This window comes from Lutra lutra, chromosome 2 (assembly GCF_902655055.1).
Source record: "Lutra lutra chromosome 2, mLutLut1.2, whole genome shotgun sequence".
Taxonomy (NCBI): domain Eukaryota; kingdom Metazoa; phylum Chordata; class Mammalia; order Carnivora; family Mustelidae; genus Lutra; species Lutra lutra.
This window is the reverse complement of record NC_062279.1, coordinates 41751413-41778150: the sequence shown is the minus strand read 5'-3', so window position 1 is coordinate 41778150 and position 26738 is coordinate 41751413. Positions and strand designations below refer to the sequence as shown.

At 39.0% G+C, this 26738-nt stretch overlaps 1 pseudogene; it reads left to right on the top strand.

Moving 5' to 3' along the window:
- Positions 1–17651, top strand: part of LOC125092827 (arylamine N-acetyltransferase 1-like) — a 44920-nt pseudogene extending 27269 nt beyond the window's left edge.
- The last annotated feature ends 9087 nt before the right edge of the window (positions 17652–26738 follow it).

Genomic DNA, 26738 nt, shown 5'->3' with positions numbered 1-26738 from the left:
AAAGTGGGACCAAATCCCAGTTGTGACAGCGTGGTCTGAGAATCCCCAGGGTCATAAGAAGAACAGGTGGTCCCTCAGTGTGACAGAGTTTCCAGGCATTGGAGCAGAGAAGCTGGCTGAGAACAAGGAGTCTAGATGATAGCTTTTTCTACTCTGTGTTGTCATATACTGTGAATCACTACACAGTCATACAATTGCTTTCCAGGGACAAGTCTAACAAAAATGCAGCTTGGCGGGACCCTACCTCCAACCCCTTTCCCTGGGAGGAACACTGGGTCTGGGCCATGGGCCTAAAATTTAGTTTTGAAACTAAGTCAAATGCCTGAGATAAGAAAGATTGTTCAAAGGCTGGGTAACCACAGAGTTCTGATGAAACCAAGGAAACAATAGTGATTGCTTTTCTGTGACAACTCACTGAAGAGTGGGGAAGGGAGGTGGGGAGTAAATATTTTCAGCTCCAGGGCTAGAGAGCAGGGTGCAGCTATATTCATCCAGCCCATCAGTGCTGAAAGCCTTCAAAAAGCAAAAGAGTGCCACCTAAAGGACTACGGAATCGCTTACTATGAGCACCACCATTCTGTGCACTGTGCATTTACCCTAGGGCAAGTCCACCTAAGAATCAGCACAACAGATCCTTCCCACAGAAGTGTGACCAAGGGTACTGTTCATAGAAAGCAGAAAAACTTCAGTTGTTGGGGAAAACAGTATATAGTATTCTTTGTATTTTCATTCCTTAGAATTTTAGCATTATTTTTTCAGTAATTTTCTTACTTCTTCAATTTTTCCATTGTGTATATATACCACATCTTCTTTATCCATTCGTCTGTAGATGGACATCTAGGTTCTTTCCATAGTTTGGCTATTGTAGACATTGCTGCTATAAACATTCGGGTGCACGTGCCCCTTCAGATCACTACGTTTGTATCTTTAGGGTAAATACCCAGCAGTGCAATTGCTGGGTCATAGGGTAGTTCTATTTTCAACATTTTGAGGAACGTCCATGCTGTTTTCCAGAGTGGTTGCACCAGCTTGCATCCCCACCAACAGTGTAGGAGGGTTCCCCTTTCTCCGCATCCTCGCCAGCATCTGTCATTTCCTGACTTGTTAATTTTAGCCATTCTGACTGGTGTGAGGTGATATCTCATGGTGGTTTTGATTTGTATTTCCCTGATGCCGAGTGATGTGGAGCACTTTTTCATGTGTCTGTTGGCCATCTGGATGTCTTCTTTGCAGAAATGTCTGTTCATGTCCTCTGCCCATTTCTTGATTGGATTATTTGTTCTTTGGGTGTTGAGTTTGCTAAGTTCTTTATAGATTTTGGACACTAGCCCTTTATCTGATATGTCATTTGCAAATATCTTCTCCCATTCTGTCAGTTGTCTTTTGGTTTTGTTAACTGTTTCCTTTGCTGTGCAAAAGCTTTTGATCTTGATAAAATCCCAAAAGTTCATTTTTGCCCTTGCTTCCCTTGCCTTTGGTGATGTTCCTAGGAAGATGTTGCTGCGGCTGACGTCGAAGAGGTTGCTGCCTGTGTTCTCCTCGAGGATTTTGATGGATTCCTTTCTCACATTGAGATCCTTCATCCATTTTGAGTCTATTTTCGTGTGTGGTGTAAGGAAATGATCCAATTTCATTTTTCTGCATGTGGCTGTCGAATTTTCCCAACACCATTTATTGAAGAGGCTGTCTTTGTTCCATTGGACATTCTTTCCTGCTTTGTCGAAGATGAGTTGACCATAGAGTTGAGGGTCCATTTCTGGGCTCTCTATTCTGTTCCATTGATCTATGTGTCTGTTTTTGTGCCAGTACCATGCTGTCTTGATGATGACAGCTTTGTAATAGAGCTTGAAGTCCGGAATTGTGATGCCACCAACTTTGGCTTTCTTTTTCAATATTCCTTTGGCTATTCGAGGTCTTTTCTGGTTCCATATAAATTTTAGGATTATTTGTTCCATTTCTTTGAAAAAAATGGATGGTACTTTGATAGGAATTGCATTGAAAGTGTAGATTGCTTTAGGTAGCATAGACATTTTCACAATATTTATTCTTCCGATCCAGGAGCATGGAACATTTTTCCATTTCTTTATGTCTTCCTCAATTTCTTTCAGGAGTACTTTATAGTTTTCTGAGTAGAGATTCTTAGTCTCTTTGGTTAGGTTTATTCCTAGGTATCTTATAGTTTTGGGTGCAATTGTAAATGGGATGGACTCTTTAATTTCTCTTTCTTCTGTCTTGTTGTTGGTGTAGAGAAATGCAACTGAATTCTGTGCATTGATTTTATATCCTGACACTTTACTGAATTCCTGTACAAGTTCTGGCAGTTTTGGAGTGGAGTCTTTTGGGTTTTCCACATATAGTATCATATCATCTGCAAAGAGTGATAGTTTGACTTCTTCTTTGCCGATTTGGATGCCTTTAATTTCCTTTTGTTGTCTGATTGCTGAGGCTAGGACTTCTAGTACTATGTTGAATAGGAGTGGTGATAACGGACATCCCTGCCGTGTTCCTGACCTTAGCGGAAAAGCTTTCGGTTTTTCTCCATTGAGAATGATATTTGCGGTGGGTTTTTCATAGATGGCTTTGATAATATTGAGGTATGTGCCGTCTATCCCTACACTTTGAAGAGTTTTGATCAGGAAGGGATGCTGTACTTTGTCAAATGCTTTTTCAGCATCTATGGAGAGTATCATATGGTTCTTGTTCATTCTTTTATTAATGTATTGTATCACATTGATTGATTTGCGGATGTTGAACCAACCTTGCAGCCCTGGAATAAATCCCACTTGGTCGTGGTGAATAATCCTTTTAATGGACTGTTGAATCCTATTGGCTAGTATTTTGGCGAGAATTTTTGCATCTGTGTTCATCAAGGATATTGGTCTGTAGTTCTCTTTTTTGATGGGATCCTTGTCTGGTTTTGGGATCAAGGTGATGCTGGCCTCATAAAATGAGTTTGGAAGTTTTCCTTCTATTTCTATTTTTTGGAACAGTTTCAGGAGAATAGGAATTAGTTCTTCTTTAAATGTTTGGTAGAATTCCCCCGGGAAGCCGTCTGGCGCTGGGCTTTTGTTTGTTTGGAGATTTTTGATGACTGTTTCAATCTCCTTACTGCTTATGGGTCTGTTGAGGCTTTCTATTTCTTCCTGGTTCAGTTGTGGTAGTTTATATGTCTCTAGGAATGCATCCATTTCTTCCAGATTGTCAAATTTGTTGGCGTAGAGTTGCTCATAGTATGTTCTTATAATTGTCTGTATTTCTTTGGTGTTCGTTGTGATCTCTCCTCTTTCATTCATGATTTTATTTATTTGGGTCCTTTCTCTTTTCTTTTTGATAAGTCTGGCCAGGGGTTTATCAATCTTATTAATTCTTTCAAAGAACCAGCTCCTAGTTTCGTTGATTTGTTCTATTGTTTTTTTGGTTTCTATTTCATTGATTTCTGCTCTAATCTTTATGATTTCTCTTCTCCTGCTGGGTTTAGGGTTTCTTTCTTTTTCTTTCTCCAGCTCTTTTAGGTGTAGGGTTAGGTTGTGTACCTGAGACCTTTCTTGTTTCTTGAGAACGGCTTGTACCGCTATATATTTTCCTCTCAGGGCTGCCTTTGTTGTGTCCCACAGATTCTGAACCGTTGTGTTTTCATTATCATTTGTTTCCATGAATTTTTTCAATTCTTCTTTAATTTCCTGGTTGACCCATTCATTCTTTAGAAGGATGCTGTTTAGTCTCCATGTATTTGGGTTCTTCCCAAATTTCCTCTTGTTATTGAGTTCTAGCTTTAGAGCATTGTGGTCTGAAAATATGCAGGGAATGATCCCAATCTTTTGATACCGGTTGAGACTTGATTTAGGACCAAGAATGTGATCTATTCTGGAGAATGTTCCATGTGCCCTAGAGAAGAATGTGTATTCTGTTGCTTTGGGATGAAATGTTCTGAATACATCTGTGATGTCCATCTGGTCCAGTGTGTCATTTAAGGCCTTGATTTCCTTGTTGATCTTTTGCTTGGATGATCTGTCCATTTCAGTGAGGGGAGTGTTAAAATCCCCTACTATTATTGTATTCTTGTCGATGTGTTTCTTTGATTTTGCTATTAATTGGTTTATATAGTTGGCTGCTCCCACGTTAGGGGCATAGATATTTAAAATTGTTAGATCTTCTTGTTGGACAGTTCCTTTGAGTATGATATAGTGTCCTTCCTCATCTCTTATTATAGTCTTTGGCTTAAAATCTAATTGACCTGCTATAAGGATTGCCACTCCTGCTTTCTTCTGATGTCCATTAGCATGGTAAATTCTTTTCCACCCCCTCACTTTAAACCTGGAGGTGTCTTCGGGTTTAAGATGAGTTTCTTGTAGGCTACATATAGATGGGTTTTGTTTTTTTTATCCATTCTGATACCCTGTGTCTTTTGATTGGGGCATTTAGCCCATTAACATTCAGGGTAAGTATTGAGAGATATGAATTTAGTGCCATTGTATTGCCTGTAAGGTGACTGTTATTGTATATTGTCTCTGTTTCTTTCTGATCTACTACTTTTAGGGTCTCTCTTTGCTTAGAGGACCCCTTTCAGTATTTCCTGTAGAGCTGGTTTGGTATTTTCAAATTCTTTCAGTTTTTGTGTGTCCTGGAAGCTTTTAATCTCTCCTTCTATTTTCAATGATAGCCTAGCTGGATATAGTATTCTTGGCTGCATGTTTTTATCATTTAGTACTCTGAATATATCATGCCAGCTCTTTCTGGCCTGCCAGGTCTCTGTGGATAAGTCTGCTGCCAATCTAATATTTTTACCATTGTTCGTTACAGACTTCTTTTCCCGGGCTGCTTTCAGGATCTTTTCTTTGTCACTAAGACTTGTCAATTTTACTATTAGGTGACGGGGTGTGGACCTATTCTTATTGATTTTGAGGGGGGTTCTCTGAACCTCCTGAATTTTGATGCTTGTTCCCTTTGCCATATTGGGGAAATTCTCTCCAATAATTCTCTCCAATATACCTTCTGCTCCCCTCTCTGTTTCCTCTTCTTCTGGAATCCCAATTATTCTAATGTTGTTTCGTCTTATGGTGTCACTTATCACTCGAATTCTCCCCTCGTGGTCCAGTAGCTGTTTGTCCCTCTTTGACTCAGCTTCTTTATTCTCTGTCATTTGATCTTCTATATCGCTAATTCTTTCTTCTGCCTCATTTATCCTAGCAGTGAGAGCCTCCATTTTTGATTCACCTCATTAATAGCTTTTTTGATTTCAACTTGGTTAGATTTTAATTCTTTTATTTCTCCAGAAAGGGCTTTTATATCTCCCGAGAGGGTTGCTTTAATATCTTCCATGCCTTGTTCAAGCCCGGCTAGAACCTTGAGAATCGTCATTCTGAACTCTATATCTGACATATTACCAATGTCTGTATTGATTAGGTCCCTAGCCTTTGGTACTGCCTCTTGTTCTTTTTTTTGTTGTGAATTTTTCTGCCTTGTCATTTTGTCCAGAAAAGAGTTTATGAAGGAGCAAGTAAAATACTAAAAGGGTGGCAACAACCCCAGGAAAATATGCTTTAGCCAAATCAGAAGAGATCCCAAATTGTGAGGGGGGAGAAAGGGGATAAAAAGGGGTTCAGAAAGAAAAAAAAAGAAAGAAACTATTAAAAAAAAGAAAGCCAATAAAGAAAAAATATAAAAAGAGGAAATATATATATATATATTAGATAAACTATTTAAAAAACGTTAAAAAAGAAAATGGTAAAAGTTAAAAATATTTAGCAGAAGAAGAGAAAAAGAAAAAAAAATTGAAAAAGAAAAAAAAAATTAAATCAACTGCAAGGCTAAAAAATCATGGAGAGAAAGCCATGAGTTCCGTGCTTTGATTTCTTCTCCTCTGGAATTCCGCCGCTCTCCTTGGTATTGAAACTGCACTCCTTGGTAGGTGAACTTGGTCCTGGCTGGGTTTCCCGTTGATCTTCTGGGGGAGGGGCCTGTTGTAGTGATTCTCAAGCGTCTTTGCCCCAGGCGGAGTTGCACCGCCCTTACCCGGGGCCGCGCTGAGTAATCCGCTCGGGTTTGCTTTCGGGAGCTTTTGTTCCCTGAGCGCTTTCCGTAGAGTTCCGGAGGGCGGGAATGAAGATGGCGGCCTCCCGGTCTCCAGCCCGGAGGAGTGAGAGCCCGGGGCCCCACTCCTCAGTGCGCCCTCAGAGAACAGCGCCCAATGACTCCCGTCACCCTGGCCTCCGACCGCGCTCTGAGCTGACCGAGCCTGCGACCGGTTCAAGGCAACCCCGAGCTGAGAGTCACTCCTCGGTTCTGTCTCTGTAGCCGGCTTCCCCGTTCTAATACCGGTAAGCTCTGCGACACTCAGATACCCCCGAACCTTCTGCGACCCTGCGGGACCTGAGGCCGCGCTGACCCCGCCTGGGCTTCACCCCAGTTAAGCCTCTGGAGCGATGTCCCTCAGCGGAACAGACTTTTAAAAGTCCTGATTTTGCTCCGTTGCTCCGCCGCTCGCCGGGAGCCGGCCCCTCCCCCCGCAGTCTATCTTCCCGTCGCTTTGGATTCACTTCTCCGCCAGTCCTACCTTTCAGATAGTGGTTGATTTTCTGTTTCTAGAATTGCTGTTCTTCTTCTCTTCAATCTCCCGTTGGATTTGTAGGTGTTTGCAATCTTTAGATAAGCTATTTAGCTGATCTCCCGCTACCCGAAGTAGTCTCAGCTTGCTACTTCTCCGCCATCTTGACTCCTCCTGTTATTGTTATTTTTGTTGTTCTTTTACTTTTTCTTTTTTTTCTGGACAAAAATAAGTGACTGAGAAAAACACCCCAGAAGAAAGAACAGAAGATAGTACTCCCAGGAATTTAATCACTAGAGACATAAGTAAGATTTCTGAACTAGATTTAAAACAAGGATTATAAAGATACTAGCTTGGCTTGAAAAAAGTATAGAACACACTAGAGCATCCCTACTGCAGAGATAAAAGTACTAAAATCTAGTCAGGCTGAAATTAAAAATGCTATTACCAAGATGCAGTCACAAGTGCAGGCCATGAAAACAACAATGAACTATGCAGAAGAGCAAATCAGTGATATAGAAGATGAAATGATGGGGGAAAAGTAAGCTGAAAAGAAGGGAAAGGAAACTATTAAATCACAAAGGTAGACTTAAGGAACTCAGCAATTTCATACAGCAAATTAATATCCATATTACAGGAATCCCAGAAGACAAAGAGTGGGGAAAGAGAAGCAGAAGATTTATTTGAATGAATTATAGGAAAGAACTTCCCTAATTTGAGTAAGGAAACAGTTAAGTCTAAGAGGCACAGAAAATTCCCCTGAAAAGCAACAAAAATAGGTTAACACCATGACTTATAACTTCCAGATTGCAAATATAAATAGAAAATCCTGAAAGCAACTTGGAAGAAGAGGCCTTTTTTTAAAAAAATATAAAAATATTTATTATATTGCAATAAAAGGTACTTCTTTTTTTTATATTATATCTTTTTTTTAATTTATTTTCAGCGTAACAGTATTCATTGTTTTTGCACCACACCCAGTGCTCCATGCAATCCATGCCCTCTCTAATACTCACCACCTGGTTCCCCCAACCTCCCACCCCCCGCTCCTTCAAAACCCTCAGATTGTTTTTCAGAGTCCATCGTCTCTCATGGTTCACCTCCCCTTCCAATTTCCCTCAACTCCTTTCTCCTCTCCATCTCCCTTTGTCCTCCCTGCTATTTGTTATGCTCCACAAATCAGTGAAACCATATGATAATTGACTCTCTCTGCTTGACTTATTTCACTCAGCATAATCTCTTCCAGTCCCGTCCATGTTGCTACAAAAGTTGGGGATTCATCCTTTTTGATGGAGGCATAATACTCCATAGTGTATATGGACCACATCTTCCTTATCCATTCGTCCGTTGAAGGGCATCTTGGTTCTTTCCACAGTTTGGCGACCGTGGCCTTTGCTGCTATAAACATTGGGGTACAGATGGCCCTTCTTTTCACTCCATCTGTATCTTTGGGGTAAATACCCAGTAGTGCAATGGCAGGGTCATAAGGGAAGCTCTATTTTTAATTTCTTGAGGAATCTCCACACTGTTCTCCAAAGTGGCTGCACCAACTTGCATTCCCACCAACAGTGTAAGAGGGTTCCCCTTTCTCCACATCCCCTCCAACACATGTTTCCTATCTTGCCTTTAAGCTACAAATGTAGAAACATAAGGTTAGCAGCAGACCTGTCCACAGAGACCTGGCAAAGCCAGAAAAGACTGGCATGATATATTCAATATGCTAAGTGGGAAAAATACATAAACAAGAATACTTTATCCAGCAAAGCTATCATTCAGATTAGAAAAAGAGATAGAGTTTCCAAGAGAACCAACATGAAAGGCATTCATGACCACTAAACCAGCCCTGCAAGAAACATTAAAGGAGACCCTATTAATGATGAGGGGACAAGGATAACAAAGATCAGAAAGGAACAGAGACAATCTACCAGAACAGCGAGTTTACATGTAATAAAATGACACTAAATTCATGTCTTTCAGTTATTACTGTGAATGTAGATGGGCTAAATGTTCAAAAAAAAAAAAGAAAGAAAGAAAGAAAGAAAGAAAGAAAGAAAGAAAAGAAAAGAAATAGTGTAATGGATTTTCAAAAAAAAAAAAGAGGAGACATTGATATGCTACTTACAACAGACTCATTTTAGACCCAAATAACGCCTCCAGATTGAAAGTGAAGGGGTGGAGAATCATATATCATGCTAACTGATATTTTTAAAAAGTGGAGTAGCCATCCTTATATTAGGCAAACTAGATTTTAAACCAAAGACTGTAGTAAGAAATGAAAAGGACACTACATCATAATAAGGGGGTGTATCCAACAAGAAAATCTAACAACTGTTATAAAAGACACACAGCTAATATTCTCCATGGGGAAAACCAGAAATTTTTCCTAAGGTCAGGAAAATGACAGGGATGTCCGCTCTCATCATGGTTATTCAACATAGTACTGGAAGTTCTGGCCTCAGCAAAAAAACAACAAAAAGAAATGAAAGGCTTCCAAATCAGCAAAAAGGAAGGCAAACTTTCACTCTTCACAGATGACATGATACTCTATGTTGGAAATCCAAAAGACTCCACCCAAAAATTGCTAAAAGTAATACAGAAATTCAGCAAAGTTGCAGGATGTAAGATCAACACACAGAAGTCTGTTGCATTTCTATACTCTAACAATGAAACAGCAGAAAGAAATCAAGAAATCTATTCCATTTACAATTTTACAAAAATCCATAAGATACCTAGGAATAAACCTAACCAAAGAGGTAATATATCTGTACTCTGAAAACTACAGAACACTTATGAAAGAAATTGAGAAAGACACAAAGAAATGCAAAGACATTCCATGTTCATGGACTAGAGGAACAAATATTGTTAAATTGTCTATTCTCCCCAAAGCAATCTATTCATTTAAAGCAATCCCTATCAAAATGTCACTAGCATTTTCAAAGCTGGAACAAACAATCCTAAAATTTGTATGACACAAGAAAAGACCTTGAAAAACAGAAGAAATGTTAAAAAAAAAAAAAAAAGAACACCAGGGGTACCAGGTGGCTCAGTTGGTCAAACATTTGCCTTTAGCTCAGGTTGTGATCTCACGGTCCTGGGATTGAGCCTCACATCAGGCTCCCTATCCCTCTGCTGATCTCCCTGCTTATACTTTCTTTCTGTCAGATAAATAAAATCTTGAAAGGAAGATTGAAAGTACAAAAGAAAGAAAAGAAAAGAAAGAAAAAAACTGAAAAGAAAAGAAGGAAGGAAAGGATAATGAAAAAAACAAAGCTGGTGACATCACAATTCTAGACTTCAAGCTGTATTACAAATCTGTAACCATGGTACTGGCCCAAAAACAGTCACCATGGACCAGAATAGCAAACCCAGAAATAGAACTTCAACTCTATAGGCAACTAATCTTCAACAAGGCCGGAAAGAATACCCAATGGGGAAAAGCAAAAAACAAAAAACAAAACAGTCTCTTTAACAAATGGTGTTAGGAAAACTGGACAGCCACATGTAGAAGAATGAAACTGGACCATTTTATTACCCCATACACAAAAATAAATTCAAAATAGATGAAATTCCTAAATGTGAGACAAGTAAACCATCAAAATCCTAGTGGCGAACACAAGCGTCAACCTCTTTGACCACATTGCCGGTAACTTCTGGCCACATACATCTTCAAAGGCAAGGGAAATAAAAGCAAAAATGAACTATCAGTACTTTGTCAAAATACAAAGATTTTGCACAGCAAAAGAAATAGTCAACAAAACTAAAAGACAACCTACAGAATGGAAGAAGATATTCATTAATGACATAACAGGTAAAAGGTTAATATCCAAAATCTATAAAGAATTTACCAAGCTCAACACCGAAAATAATAATAATAATAATAATCATCATCATCTAGTCAAGAAATGGATGGAAGACATGAACAGATATTTTTCTACAGGAAGACATGCAAATGGCCAAAAGACACATGAAAAAATGTTCAATGTCACTCAATATCAAAGAAATATAAGTCAAAAAATGATACACACCTCACATCAGTCAGAATGGCTAAAATTAACAACTCAGGAACAACAGATGTTGGCAAAGATGTGGAGAAAGAGAAAACCTCTTACTCTGTTGGTTGAAATGCAAACTGGTGCAGCCACTCTGGAAAACTATATGGAGGTTCTTTAAAAAGTTAAAAATAGACCCACCCTCAACTCCCTTCTCCTCTCTAACTCCCCTTGTCCCCCATGCTATTTGTTATGCTCCACAAATAAGTGAGTTGAGGGAAATTGGAAGGGGAGATGAACCATGAGAGACTATGGACTCTGAAAAACAATCTGAGGTATTTGAAGGGCGGGGGGTGGGAGGTTGGGGGAACCAGGTGGTGGGTATTGGAGAGGGCACGGATTGCATGGAGCACTGGGTGTGGTGCAAAAACAATGAATACTGTTACGCTAAAATTAAATCTAAAAAATTTAAAAAAAAATAGACCTACCCTATGACCCAGTAATTACACTAGATATTATCCGAAGGATACAAACATAGTGATTCAGAGAGGCACACGCACTTCAATGTTTATGCAACAATGTCCACAAGAGCCAAAATATAGAAAGAGTCCACATGTGTATGGAGGATGCATGGACAAAGATGTGATTGATATATATAATGGAAGGTTACTCAGCCATCAAAAAAATGAAATCTTGCCATTTACAATGATGTAGATGTAACCATATGGTATTATGCTAAGATAAATAATGTCAAAGAAAGAGAAATATCATATAATTTTTCTCATATGTGGAATTTAAGAAACAAAACAGATGAAAATAGGGGAAAGGAAGGATAAACAAAGTAAAATAAAAACAGAGAGGAAGGAAAACCATAAGAATCTTAGCTATAGAAAGAGTCTGGAAATTTTCCTTCTGCTTCAATTTTTTGAAACAGCTTCAGGAGAATAGGTGTTATTTCTTCTTTGAAAGTTTGGTAGAATTCCCCAGAGAATCCATCAGGTCATGGGCTCTTGTTTTTTGGGAGGTTTTTGATCACTGCTTCAATCTCGTTACTAGATATCGGTCTATTCAGGTTGTCAATTTCTTCCTGGTTCAATTTTGGGAGTTTATAGTTTTCCAGGAATGCATCCATTTCATCTAGGTTGCTTAGCTTATTGGCATATAACTGTTGATAATAACTTCTGATGATTGTTTCTACTTCCTTGGTGTTAGTTGTGATCTCTCCCTTTTCATTCATAATTTTATGAATTTGGGCTTTCTCTCTTTTCTTTTGGATTAGTGTGGCCAACAGTTTATCAATCTTATTGATTCTTTCAAAAAACCAACTTCTAGTTTCATTGATACGTTCTACTGTATCTCTGGTTTCTACCTCATTGATCTCTGCTCTAATCTTGATTATTTCCCTTCTTATGTGTGGAGTTGGTTTGATTTGTTGTTGATTCTCCAGTTCTTTAAGGTGTAGAGACAGCTGGTATGTTCTGGATTTTTCAATTTTTTTGAGGGAGGCTTGGATGGCTATGTATTTCCCCCTTAGGACCACCTTTGCTGTATCCCATAGGTTTTGGACCGAAGTGTCTTCTTTCTCATTGGTTTCCATGAATTGTTTCAGTTCTTCTTTGATCTCCTGGTTGATCCAAGCATTCTTAAGAAAGGTGGTCTTTAGCTTCCGGGTGTTTGAGTTCCTTCCAAACTTTTCCTTGTGATTGAGCTCCAGTTTCAAAGCATTGTGATCTGAGAATGTGCAGGGAATATACTCAGTCTTTCGGTATCAGCTGAGTCCTGATTTGTGACCCAGTATGTGGTCTATTCTTGAGAAGGTTCCATGTGCACTTGAGAAGAATGAGTATTCTGTTGTTTTAGGGTGGAATGTTCTGTATATATCTATGAGGTCTATCTGGTCCAATGTGTCATTCAAGGCTCTTGTTTCTTTATTGATTTTCTGCTTCGATGATCTGTCTATTTCTGAGAGGCATGTTAAGATCTCCTACTATTAATGTATTCATATCAATATGACTCTTTATTTGATTAACAGTTTTGAGATGGAGCAAATAATCCAAAAATTTGTGTGGAATCAGAAGAGACCCCGAATCGCTAAGGAAATGTTGAAAAACAAAAATAAACTGGTGGCATCACGTTACCTGATTTCAAGCTTTACTACAAAGCTGTGATCACCAAGACAGCATGGTACTGGCATAAAAACAGACACATAGACCAGTGGAACAGAGTACAGAGCCCAGATATGGAGCCTCAACTCTATGGTCAAATAATCTTTGACAAAACAGGAAAAAATATACAGTGGAAAAAAGACAGTCTCTTCAATAAATGCTGCTGGGAAAACTGGACAGCTATATGTAGAAGAATGAAACTCAACCATTCTTTTACACCGTACACAAAAATAAACTCAAAATGGATAAAAGACCTCTATGTGAGACAGGAATCCATCAGAATCCTAGAGGAGAATATAGGCAGTAATCTCTTCGATATCAGCCACAGCAACTTCTTTCAAGATATGTCTCCGAAGGCAAAGGAAACAAAAGCAAAAATGAACTTTTGGGACTTCATCAAAATCAAAAGCTTCTGCACTGCAAAGGAAACAGTCAACAAAACAAAGAAGCAACCCCCACGGAATGGGAGAAGATATTTGCAAATGACAGTACAGACAAAAGGTTGATATCCAGGATCTATGAAGAACTCCTCAAACTCAACTCACACAAAACAGACAATCATATCAAAAAATATGCAGAAGATATGAACAGACACTTCTCCAATGAAGACATACAAATGACTATCAGACACATGAGGAAATGTTCATCATCACTAGCCATCAGGGAGATTCAAATTAAAATCACATTGAGATACCACCTTACACCAGTTAGAATGGCCAAAATTAGCAAGACAGGAAACAACATGTGTTGGAGGGGATGTGGAGAAAGGGGAACCCTCTTACACTCTTGGTGGGAATGCAAGTTGGTGCAGCCACTTTGGAGAAAACAGTGTGGAGATTCCTCAAGAAATTAAAAATAGAGCTTCCCTTATGACCCTGCCATTGCACTACTGGGTATTTACCCCAAAGATACAGATGGAGTCAAAAGAAGGGCCATCTGTACCCCAATGTTTATAGCAGCAAAGGCCACGGTTGCCAAACTGTGGAAAGAACCAAGATGCCCTTCAATGGACGAATGGATAAGGAAGATGTGGTCCATATACACAATGGAGTATTATGCCTCCATCAGAAAGGATGAATCCCCAACTTTTGTAGCAACATGGACGGGACTGGAAGAGATTATGCTGAGTGAAATAAGTCAAGCAGAGAGAGTCAATTATCATATGGTTTCACTGATTAGTGGAGCATAACAAATAGCAGGGAAGACAAAGGGAGATGGAGAGGAGAAAGAAGTTGAGGGAAATTGGAAGGGGAGGTGAACCATGAGAGACGATGGACTCTGAAAAACAATCTGAGGGTTTTGAAGGAGCGGGGGGTGGGAGGTTGGGGGAACCAGGTGGTGAGTATTAGAGAGGGCACGGATTGCATGGAGCACTGGGTGTGGTGCAAAAACAATGAATACTGTTACACTGAAAATAAATTTAAAAAATTAAAAAAAAATAAAGTATGAAACCTATCCTATGGGGGGGGAGAAAACCTTTATTAAGTTTAAAAAAAATAAGAATCTTAGCTATAGGAAAGAAACTGAGGGTTGCTGGAAGGGAGGTGGGTAGGGGTGTAAGGTAATTGGGTGGGCACTTAATGTCACGAGCACTAGGTGTTTTATGTAAGTGATGAATCACTAAATTCTACCTCTGAAACTAATAATATAATTTATGTTAACTAAAATGAAAAGGGAAAATTATGTTAACTAAATTTTTTTAATGCTCAAGCATGTCTAAACCATATTTCTTTTGTGCCATATCACTGTCCTCCTTACTTATTCAACAGTGCTTCTGGGTATAGAATCAGAGAGGGTTTTGGATGGTATGGCTCAATTACAATAGTTTCTCCATCTCTGAGTGGTAGTTTTAGAGCCTTTGTACATGTTGGTAAAGGACATCAATGCAAATAAGATGAGAACAGATGAAATAAACTTAATAGATTTGGAGAAAATAATGTTGCAGACATTAAAAAAATAAAGAAAGTTAAAACCCTAGCAAAATGGGAAGAGCTGACTAAGAAAGAAAAACACAATACAAAAGAAATAAGAATAAAAAGATAATAGAAACACATAGCTTATCACCATTAGCCTAGGGAACAGGGCCTTTTGTATCATGTCACCTCAGTCTATGTCATACTAACAATGGTAGTGCACTACTGTTAAAATTAGCATCTACATGGGATTAGGGCTCTTCAACAGCAGGGGCAGAATGTTTTCTACATTGGATTTAATAAAAATAAGGAATTTTTTTTTCTGCTACCTCACCTTAACAGAAAGTCAAGAGATAATTTAAAATTTGGTTCAATCTTTCTCATCTTTTTTTTTTCCTCCTGCTTTTCATTCCTCAACTCCATAAATTTTTATTGATATTATTTTTCAGCAAGTTCTCCTAGTAGCTTTGAGAAGATACCCTACCAGTTCTTAGCCCTTCAGCAGAAATTATCTGTTTAGGTTTCTGAAGTATCCCTTCAATAGAGTCTTATTGACTTGATTTGGATAACATACCATTCATGAGGAGAGTACTGGTCCTAGAACATACATGTTTTTAATTGGTCTACCTGTGTCACCAGTCTATTTAGCTGAATGTATACAGCTTATTCTTCATGTAATAGCCAGAAACATCAAAATGATTTTGGTACACTTTGCTTAAACTGCAACTTCCTCCACTGCCCTTCTCACTATGATTCTGATCTCAGAGTTCAAGCCAAAAGGCTAGTATTTTTTATAGGATATGTTAGTTGTCTTATCTCATCTCAGTTCACATTCTCTCCCACTCACTCTGGCCTCCTATAAGTTCTCTGAGCACTCTAGGCAGGTTCTACTTTGAGACGTTTTTTTTTTCTTTGTTTCTTCTGCCTGAATGGTATTCCCCACACATGTAGACATGGCTCATTCTTTCACATCCTTAAGGTCACAATGATGCTTTCTTTGATCACTTTATTCTAAATTAGTTTTCTCAGTGTATAACGTGTCTACTTTCTTTGCTTTAGTCTTCCACAGGACACTTTTTGGAATCTAAGAAATTTAATGTTTTTTTTTTAAACATTTTTTTAATTTATTTTCAGAGAAATTTAATGTTTTATTAGTTTATCCAATTTACAATCTATGTCATCCAACTATCACTAAAGTGTAAGATTTCTGAGGGCAAGCAAGGAGATCAGTAGGAAATACATAGTTGGTATTCAGAAAATACATTGAATGGATTAATAAATCAATGCACAAATGAATATAATCTTTGAGTGGGAATATTTGGCCAGATAATTTTATGTTATCTAAAGGGGAAATTGAGTGGATCAGGTACCATGAAATCAATAGACTCCTTTATATAACTCTATTTATATTAGGAACTATTTGTAAACCTTATTTTGATACCAATTTGGACCTTGTTTTGTTCATCATGAAGAAAACCACATGTAAACTGTTTTTATAGTTTCACTCCTCACTTACGATGGATTTCCAAATTCTCGTGCTTAAAATATGAAAGAAGTTATAATAGTTTTCCTACAGGGCTACTAAGTCTACTAAGTGAGTTTATATGTACAAAAGTAATTTATACAATAAAATTACTAAACAAAAGATTTATGATTATGGATACTTATAACCACTGACTGCATTTATATATTTAAAATACATTAGTTATAATTAGGCTAATCAAAGAAATCCAGTGCAAATGTAATGTATTATTTCTGTTTTGTTGTACTTCCTTCAAGGGATCATGGACATTGAAGCATATTTTGAAAGAATTGGGTATAGGAACTCTAGGAAGAAACTGGACTTGGAAACATTAACTGACATTCTTCAGCACCAGATCCAAACCATTCCTTTTGAGAACCTTAACATCCATTGTGGGGAAGCCATGGAATTGGGCTTATAGGCCATTTTTGATCAAATTGTGAAGAGGAACCATGGTGAGTGGTGTCTCCAGGTCAATCATCTTCTGTATTGAGCTCTGACCACAATTGGTTTTGAGACCACAATGTTGGGAAGGTATGTTTACAGTACTCCAGCCAACAAATATAGCAATGCTATGATTCATCTTCTGCTGAAGGTGACTACTGATGGCAGGAATTACATAGTGGATGCTGGGTTTGGACGCTCTTACCAGATGTGGCAGACTCTAGAGTTAATTTCTGGGAAGGATCAGCCTCAGGTGCCTTGCATCTTCCACTTGACAGAAGACAAAGGAATCTGGTACTTGGATCAAATCAGAAGAGAACAATACATTTCAAATCAAGAATTTCTTAATTCTGATCTTCTGGAAAAGAACAAATACCAAAAAATATACTCCTTTACTCTTGAACCCCGAACAATTGAAGATTTTGAGTCTGTGAATACATACCTTCAGATATCTCCAACATCTGTGCTTACAAGCAAGTCATTCTGTTCCTTGCAGACCTCTGAAGGGGTTCACTGTTTAGTGGGCTGCACCCTTTCCTATAGGAAATTCAATTTTTTTTTATTTTTTATAAACATATATCTTTATCCCCAGGGGTACAGGTCTGCGAATCGCCAGGTTTACACACTTCACAGCACTCACCATAGCACATACTCTCCCCAATATCCATAACCCCACCCCCCCTCTCCCAAAGGAAATTCAATTTTATTTTTTTTTAAGATTTTATTTATTTATTTGACAGAGAGATCACAAGCAGGCAGAGAGGCAGGCAGAGAGAGGAGGAAGCAGACTCCCTGCTGAGCAGAGAGCCCAATTCGGGGCTCGATCCCAGGACTCTGAGATCATGACCTGAGCCGAAGGCAGCGGCTTAACCCACTGAGCCACCCAGGTGCCCCAGGAAATTCAATTTTAAAGACAATATGGATTTGATAGAGTTTAAGATACTGAATGAGGAAGAAGTAGAAAAAAAGCTTAAAAATATATTTAATATTTCCTTGGAGAGAAAGCTTGTGCCCAAACATGGTGATAAATTTTTTACCATTTAGTATAAGGAGTAAAAATGGCCTTTGGTATTACTTCATGTCCTGAAACTTTTTATTATAAAAAGTTTTAAACATATACTAGAGAAAATAAAATAATAAATGTCTGTATCACCCAATTTATCAATTAACTACCATATTTCTTCAATGTTCACACATTATAGCAAAGAAAATTTTACCCTTAAAAATATCAGCATTTAACATTACAAAGGTGTAGTCATCAAAACAGTATGGTACTGGCACAAAAACGGACACATAGATCAATGGAACAGAATAAAGAGCCCAGAAATGGATCCACAACTATATGGTCAACTAATCTTCAATAGAGCAGGAAAGAATATCCAGTGGGAAAAAAGTACCTTCAAAAAATAGTGTTGGGAAAACTGGACAGCTACATGCACAAAATGAAACTGGACCATTTTCTTAAACCATACACAAAAAGTAAATTCAAAAGACTCAGTGTGAGACAGGAAACCACCAAAATCCTAGAGAAGAACATAGGCATAAACCTCTTTGACCTAGGCTGCAACAACTTCTTGCTAGACCCAACACCAGAGGCAAGGAAAACAAAAGCAAAAATGAATAATTGGGACTTCATCAAAATAAAAACCTTCTTCATAATGAAGGAGACAAGCAGTAAGATTAAAATGCAGCCCACGGAATGGGAGAAGATATTTGCAAATGACCTTACAGATACAGGGTTAGTATCAAGATCTGTAAAGAATTTATCAAACTCAATATCCCCGAAAAACAAATAACCCAGTTAAGAAATACATGGAAGACATGAATAGACACTTCTCCAAAGAAGACATACAAATGGCTAACAGACACATCAAAAGTGCTTAACATCACTCATCATCAGGGAAATAAAAATCATAACTACAGTGGGATATCACCTCACCAATCAGAATGGTTAGTTAACAACAAAGAAAGAACAGGTGTCAAAGAGGGTATGGAAAAAGGGGAACCCTCTTGCCCTGTTGGTGGGAATGAAAACTGATGTAGCCACTCTGGAGAACAGTTTAGATGTTCCTCAAAAAGCTAAAAATAGAACTCCTACAATCCAACAATTGCATTCTTAGGTACTTAACAAAAAGATACAAAAATACAGATTCAAGGGGGGTACATGCACCCCGATGTTATAGCAACATTATCAACAATAGCCAAACTATGGAGAGAGACCAAATGTCCATCAACTGATGAATGGATAAAGAAGAGGTTTTATATACATATATTTGCCACCTCTATTGCATACAGTATATATAGTGGAATATTATTCATCCATCAAAAAGAATGAAGTCTTCCATTTGCAATGATGTAAACCCAACTAGAGTGTATTATGCCACATGAAATAAATCATAGAAAGACAAATACCATATGGTCTCACTCATTTGTGGAATTTAAGAAAGAAAATAGATGAACATATGAGACATGGTAAAAGATGAAAAGGGAAGAGGGAAACAAGTCATAAGTGACTCTTAACTATAGAGAACAAACAGGGTTGATGGAGGGGGGTGGGTGGTAGATGGGCCAGATGGATGATCAGTATTAAAGAAGGCACCTTTGTTGAGGCACCTGTGTGGCTTACTCAGTTAAGTGTCTGCCTTCAGCTCGCTCAGGTCATGATCCCACGGTCCTGGGACCAAGTCCCACATTGGGCTCCCTGCTAAGTGGGGAGTCTCCTTCTCTCTCACCCTCTGCTCCTGCCCCTGCTCATGCTCTATCTCATAATCTATCATAATATACATATATAGATATATATATATATAGATATATAAAATCTTTAGAAGTAAAAATAAGACACATGTGATGAGCACTGGGTGTTGTTTCTAAGTGATGAATTACTGAATTCTATTCCAGAAACCAATAATGCACTATATGTTAACTACTTAAATTTAGAAACAGGATAAAATCAGAATGTAGGGGATAAAAAACATGAAAGAGAGACAAACTGGTGGAAGAGTAGGGGACCTCGTTTCATCTGGTACCCTGAATTTAGCTAGATAACTATCAAATCACTCTGATAACCTATGAATTCAACCTGAGATATAATAAAAAAAATTGCTGGAATTCTACAAATAGAAAGCGACCACTTTTTACAAGGTAAGAGTGTGAAGTGAAATGGAGGGGATATATCAGAGGATAAACGGTGGAGGAGAGGGAGCCTCTGTAAGCCAGCTACCAGAAAGTGATAAAGCCCCAGAGCACAAAATCTGAACCCTTAGAAATCTGCTCCAGTGAGAGACATCCCTGCATGAAAGGTGTTGTTTGGTGAAGTGGGGCAGAATCCTAGGTGGAACAGTGTGGTCTCAGGTTCCCTGGTGTCACAGAGAGCATGGGGATCCCTGAGCCAACAGAGTTCCCCAGCATTGGAGTGGGTAAACTGGTTACCATCTGCAATCCCAGGAGGAGGCTCTTAGCTTGGTTCACCATAAGCCATGAACCCTGCAGACTCTGGCGACACCTCTCAGTGGGGGGCAGGGGGATTGCAAAAGTCAGTTAAAGATGTGTCCTTCTGCCTTCACCCAGGAGGGGTAATGGGGACATGTGCACCACTGGGTGAATGCTCTCCTTGCAGGGCCCCTTCAAGGATAGAGGTGGGTGACCCCCACCTTCCCCCAGTAGGGAAGGTGTGTGGGTGAACACATGACTAGGTGAATGAGTTCTGGTTGGGGTGGGGGTTGCTGAAAAAGACAGAAATGTGCGACCCTCCCTCTTCCCCCAGGAGGATCAGTGCAGGCACATACCATAGGACTCTGTAGAGTGTGACACACACAAAGTGAAAAATGCTTATCCCTAAGGGTTTACTGAAGAAAGGGACTACAATCTTTTGGCTTGGGGCTATAGATCGGGGCACAGCCATTTTTACTTTCATCTAAAGAGGTCTGGAAAGCCTTTAGGGAACAAAAGCCACATAGAAAAACCAGAAACACCTTACACTGAGCACCTCCCCCACCCCACCAGTGTTGGTGCAACTCAGCCAAGACGAACACAACTGAGAATCAATGCAGCAGGCCCTGCCCCAGAGACCAGCTGGAAAAACAGGGAATACCCAACTTACAGAGCACACAGTGCTGCAAACTTGCAGCTTTAAGGGAAAATAGTATGTAGAATTTGAGGTTGTTCCTCATGATTCCTTTATATTTCAGTTTAAAATTTTCTCTTTCTTTCCTTTTTCAACAAATTTCTTATTTTATCAATTCTTTGTTCTTAAGTCTTTTTAACCTTTCATTTTTTTATATTTACATTTCTAGACATATTCTTCAGCTTTGGCTTCCTTTCACTGTATTCAATTTTATTTTTGTGTATATATAAGTTTTGCTTTATTTACGATTTTGGGATTTAGTGTCCTCTAACATAGAGACCAAAATATACCCAGGACCAAGTGGATCACTCTGTTTTGTTCACCTGGAGGATTTTATTCTCTCTTCCCCTTCCCCTACTTCTTTGGGGTTTCTGACACTTCAGATTTAGCTATGTGCATTTTCCTTGAGCTGGGGTTGATATTTGTGGGGGTTTTTTCCCATCCATTCATCCACACCTCTTTAGGCAAAATGACTAGAAGGAGGAATTCAAAACAAAACAAAAAAAAAAAGATCCAGAGGTAATACTCTGCCACAGATCTAATGGATGTGAATATAAGTAAAATGTCAGAGATGGAATTCAGGATAACAATTTATTAAGCTACTATCTGGGCTTGAAGAAAGCATAAAGACACTAAAGAATGTCTTATTGCAGAAATGAGATCTAGGGCGCCTGGGTGGCTCAGTGGGTTAAGCTGCTGCCTTCAGCTCAGGTCATGATCTCAGAGTCCTGGGATCGAGTCCCGCATTGGGCTCTCTGCTCAGCGGGGAGCCTGCTTCCTCCTGTCTCTCTGCCTGCCTCTCTGCCTGCTTGTGATCTCTCTCTGTCAAATAAATAAATGAAATCTTTAAAAAAAAAAAAGAAAGAAAGAAATGAGATCTAATCAGGCCTAAATTTAAAATGCTCTAACTGAGATGCAGTCTAAATTGGATGCTCTAATAGCCAGAAGAGGCAGAAGAGATAGAGGCAGAAGAGATGGTAAGTGACATAGAAGACAAGTTGATGGAGATCAAGGAAGCTGAGGAAAAGAGAAAAACAGCTAACAGACCATGAAGGGAGGTTTTGAGAAATCAGTAATGCCATAAAAAAAAAAAAATCAGTAATACTAGACTGCCTAAGGGAGAGGAAAAAAAGAGGGCCAGAAAGTATATTTGAGGGATCTGAGAACATCTCTAATCTGGAGAAGGAAAAAGGCATTCATGGGGAAGACACCTCCCAAAATCAATGAAAATAGATCAACACCCTGACATATACTAAGGAAGCTTGCAAATTTCAAAGATAAAGAAAAAATCCTGAAAGCACCTGGAGACAAAACGTTCTCAACTCTGGGGTAGGAATATTAGACTGACATCAGATTTAATCCACAGAGACCTGACAGACTGGAAAAGGCTGTCATGATATACTCAGGGTATAAAAGAGAAAAACATACAGCCAAGAATACTTTATCCAGCAAGGCTGTAATTAAGAATGGAAGGAGAGATCAAGAGTTTCCAGGACAGCAGAAATTTAAAAATATGTGACCACCAAGACAGCACCACAAGAAATATTAAGGGGATCCTGTAAGCAAAGAGAGACCAAGATTAACATAAAACAGAAGGAAACAGAGATTATATATAGAAAAAAGAACTTAAAGATATTACAATGGCACTAAATTCATATCTTTTAATGGTTACTCTGAATGTAAATTGGCTAAATGCTCCGATCAAAAGACACAGGGTATCAGATTGGATAAAAAAGCAAAACCCATCCATATGCTATCTACAAGACACTCACTTTAGACCCAAAGATGCATCCAGATTGAAAGGGGGAGGTGGAGAATTATTTATAATGCTAATGGACATAAAAGAAAGCTGAGGTAGTAATCCTTATATCAGACAAATTATTTTAAGCCAAAGAGATAAAGAGGGACACTATATCATATATTTAAAGTGTCTATCCCCAAAAGATCTAATAATGGCAAATATGTATGCCTCTAACTTGGGAGCAACCAATATATCAACCAAGTAATAACACAATTAAAGAAACACATTGATAACAATACGATAATAGTAAGGGACTTCAGCACCCCACTCAGCTAAGCAGAAGATCAACAGGGAAATGAGGGCTTTGAATGATGTACTGGATCAGATGGATGTAACAAATATACACAGAGTATTACAACCTAAAGCAACAGAATACATATTCTTCTCGAGTGTATATGGAACTATCTCCAGAATAAATCACATACAGGTCACAAAGCAGGTCTCTGCTAGTACCAAAAGACTGAGATTATTCCCTGCATGTTTGCAGACCACAAGGGTTTGAAACTTGAATCACAAGAGGAAATTTGGAAGGGACTCAAATACTTGGAGGTTAATGAGCATCCTGCTAAAGAAGGAATGGGTAACCAGGAAAATAAAGATTTTAAAAATTCATGGAAGGAAATGAAAATGAAAAAACAGCTGTACAAAATCTTGGGATACAGCAAAGGTGGTCCTAAAAGGGAAGTACATTGCAATACAAGTCTTTCTCTAAAAACTCCAAAAATATTGAATACATAAACTAAGTTTATACCTAAAGGACCTGGAGAAAGAACAGCAAATAAAGCCTAAGCCAAGCAAGAGAAGGGAAATAATAAAGATTAAGCAGAAATCAATGAAATAGAAGCCAGAAGAATAGGAGAACAGATCAATGCTGATTCTTTAAAAGAATAAGAGCAATAGACCTCTGGAAGAATTATCAAAAAGAAAAAAATGACCCAAATTAATAAAATCATGAATGAAATAAGAGAGATCATGACCAACACCAAGGAAATACAATTTTTAGAACATATTTTGAGCAACCATATGTCTACAAATTAGGCAATCTGGAAGAAATTGATGCATTCTTAGAAGCTTGCAAATAAAAAAAAAAAAAAAGAAAAAAGAAAAAGGAAGAAGTAGAAAATCTGAACAGGCCCATAACCAGAAAGGAAATTGAAGCAGTAATCCAAACTCTCACAAAAGACTAGAGTCCAGGGCTGGATGGTTACCCAGGGGAATTCTACCAAACATTTAAAGAAGAAATAATACCTATTCTACTGAAGCAGTTTCAAAAAATAAAAAAGGAAAGAAAACTTTCAAACTCATTCTATGATGCCAGCATTACCTTGATCCCAGACAAAGACTCCATAAAAAGGAGAATTACAGACACATATCTCTGATGAACAGGGATGTCAAAATACTCACCAAATACAAGCCATTGGATCCAACGATACATTAAAAGGATTATTCACCATGACCAAGTGGTGCCGGGCTTCAAGGGTGGTTCAACATTCACAAATCAATCAACGTGATAGATCACATTAATAAAAAGAAAGGACCAGAACTATATGATCCTATCAATTGCAGAAAAATATTTTGACAAAATACAACATTCTTTCTTGATTAAAAGTCTCAAGTGTAGGAATAGAAGGAACATAGTACAGTATCTTAAAAGCCATCCATGAAGAGCCCATAGCAAATATCATTTTCAATGGGAAAAAAAGGAACTTTTCCCCTAAGGTCAGGAACACAATAGGGAGGCCCACTGTCAGCATTATTGTTCAAAATAGTACTGGAAGTCCTAGTCTCAGCAATCAGACAACAAAAAGAAGCAAAGTGCATTCAAATTGGCAAAGAAGAATTCAAACTTTCTTTGCAGATGACATGATACTTTGTGTGGAAAACCCAAGAGATTCCACCCCCAAATTGCTAGAACTCATACAAGAATTCAGCAACATGGCAGGATATAAAATCAGTGCAGAGAAACCATTTGTGTTTCTATACACTAAAAATGAGCCAGAAGAAAGAGAAATTAGGGAATCTATTCCATTTACAATTGCACCAAAAACCATAAGATCCTTAGGAATAAACCTAACCCAAGAGGTAAAGGACCTGTACTCTAAAAATGACAGAACACGTATGAAAGAAATTGAAGAAGACATAAAGAAATGGGAAAACATTCCATACTCATGGATTGAAAGAATAAATATTGTTAAATTGTCTATGCTACCCAGAGCTATCTACACATTTAATGCAAAATACCATTGACATTTTTCACAGAGCTGGAACAAGCAATCCTAAAATTTGTATGGAACCAGAAAAGACCCTGCATAGCCAAGGGGAGGCAAGATAGTAGCACAGTAGGAGACCTCATTTCATCTGATCCCTTGAATTTAACCACATGAAGTCAACCTGAGATGTAAAAGAAGTGTATTTGGTCCTCTAAAAGCAGAGAAACAACACCTTTTTGCACAGTAGGAGGGCAGAATTGTGAATCTGTGGGGAAATATCAGAAGACAAATGGAGGGGGGAGGGAACTTCCATAAGCCAACTGCAGGACAGTAATATAACACTGGAGCACACAATCAGAACTCTTAGAAATCTGCCCCAGTGAGAGACATCCCTTTCTGAAAATAGCATAGGGGATGAACAGGGAAGAATTCTAAGTGGGTCATCTTGGTCTCAGGATCACAGAAGACTCAGAAAGAACTGGGGAGCTTGAACTGATAGAGTGCCCAAGCAGTGGAGTGGGGAAACTGGTTATGTTCAACAAGCCCAGAAGGGACTCTCAGCTCCAATTGCCATAAACTGTGAGCAGGGCCAGTAGGAAACCACTCCTTGCCTGAGCACCATGAAAAGTTCAGAAACTCAGGCTGATTACCATCCCCTGGCAGGGATAAAACAAGTGCGCCCATGACTGGGCAACAGCTCTCAGGCTGACAGTGTCCCTGGAAAAGACAGTAGGATGACACCTAGCCATGATCTGCAAACAGCAAAATGGGATGTGCACATGAGCCTGCAGCCACTCACAGTCACAAGGACACAGAGCTCAGTGACACTCATGGGCCCTGGGGAAGCCCCCTGAAGAACTGAAAGGGGGCATGAATTGCATGATTCTCCAGAGTTTTCTGCAGACAAAGGCTGCACTCATGACTGGGCAACAGCTCTTGGGGTGACAATACCATGGAAAAGACAGTAGGGCAGCAGGTAGTCAGGACCTGGATGCAGCAGTGTGAGCTGCACACAGGAGGCCACAACTGTTCACAGCCAAAAAGACACAGGGAACAGTGATCCTCAGGGACACCTGGAGAACCCCACTGGGGGAGTTCCAGTGGCGGCAAACCACACGAGTCTGAGGAGTTCAGTTCCACCAGAGGAAGAGATATGTTGATCAGGAGGGTGTATTCACAGAGATATTTGCTCTGACCATCTGAAGAGGCTTGGAAATCCACCAAATTACACAAAGAATCCACACTGAAGACCAGCTCACTTTAAGCCCATCCCCCCACAGGAGTAGGGGCGACTACACCCAGGAAAACACACATGAGAAGCCAAGCAACAGCCCCTGCCCTAGAAAACAGGAAGAAAAAGTGGATGACAAGCTTATGCATCCCACAGGCAAGAAAACTCCAGCACCAGGGGAAAATAATATATTGAGCTCCAAATGTTTCCTCATGACTTGTTTGTCCTTCGGGCTAAATTTTACATTTTCTTTCCTTCTTTCTTTTCTTTCTTTCATTAACTTTTTCCCATTTCAAATAGATTCTTATTTTGAAACATATGTTTTTAAGTTGCTTTTTAATTTTTATTTTTTTCACATCAACATTTTATAGATTTATGCCCCCATTCTACTCCTTTTTTCACTCTATTCAATTTTATTTTAAAATATATATAAGTTCTGGGAGAGGAGTCAAGATGGCGGAGAAGTAGCAGGCTGAGACTACTTCGGGTAGCGGGAGATCAGCTAAATAGCTTATCTAAAGATTGCAAACACCTACAAATCCAACGGGAGATTGAAGAGAAGAAGAACAGCAATTCTAGAAACAGAAAATCAACCACTATCTGAAAGGTAGGACTGGCGGAGAAGTGAATCCAAAGCGACGGGAAGATAGACTGCGGGGGGAGGGGCCGGCTCCCGGCGAGCGGCGGAGCAACGGAGCAAAATCAGGACTTTTAAAAGTCTGTTCCGCTGAGGGACATCGTTCCAGAGGCTTAACTGGGGTGAAGCCCAGGCGGGGTCAGCTCGGCCTCAGGTCCC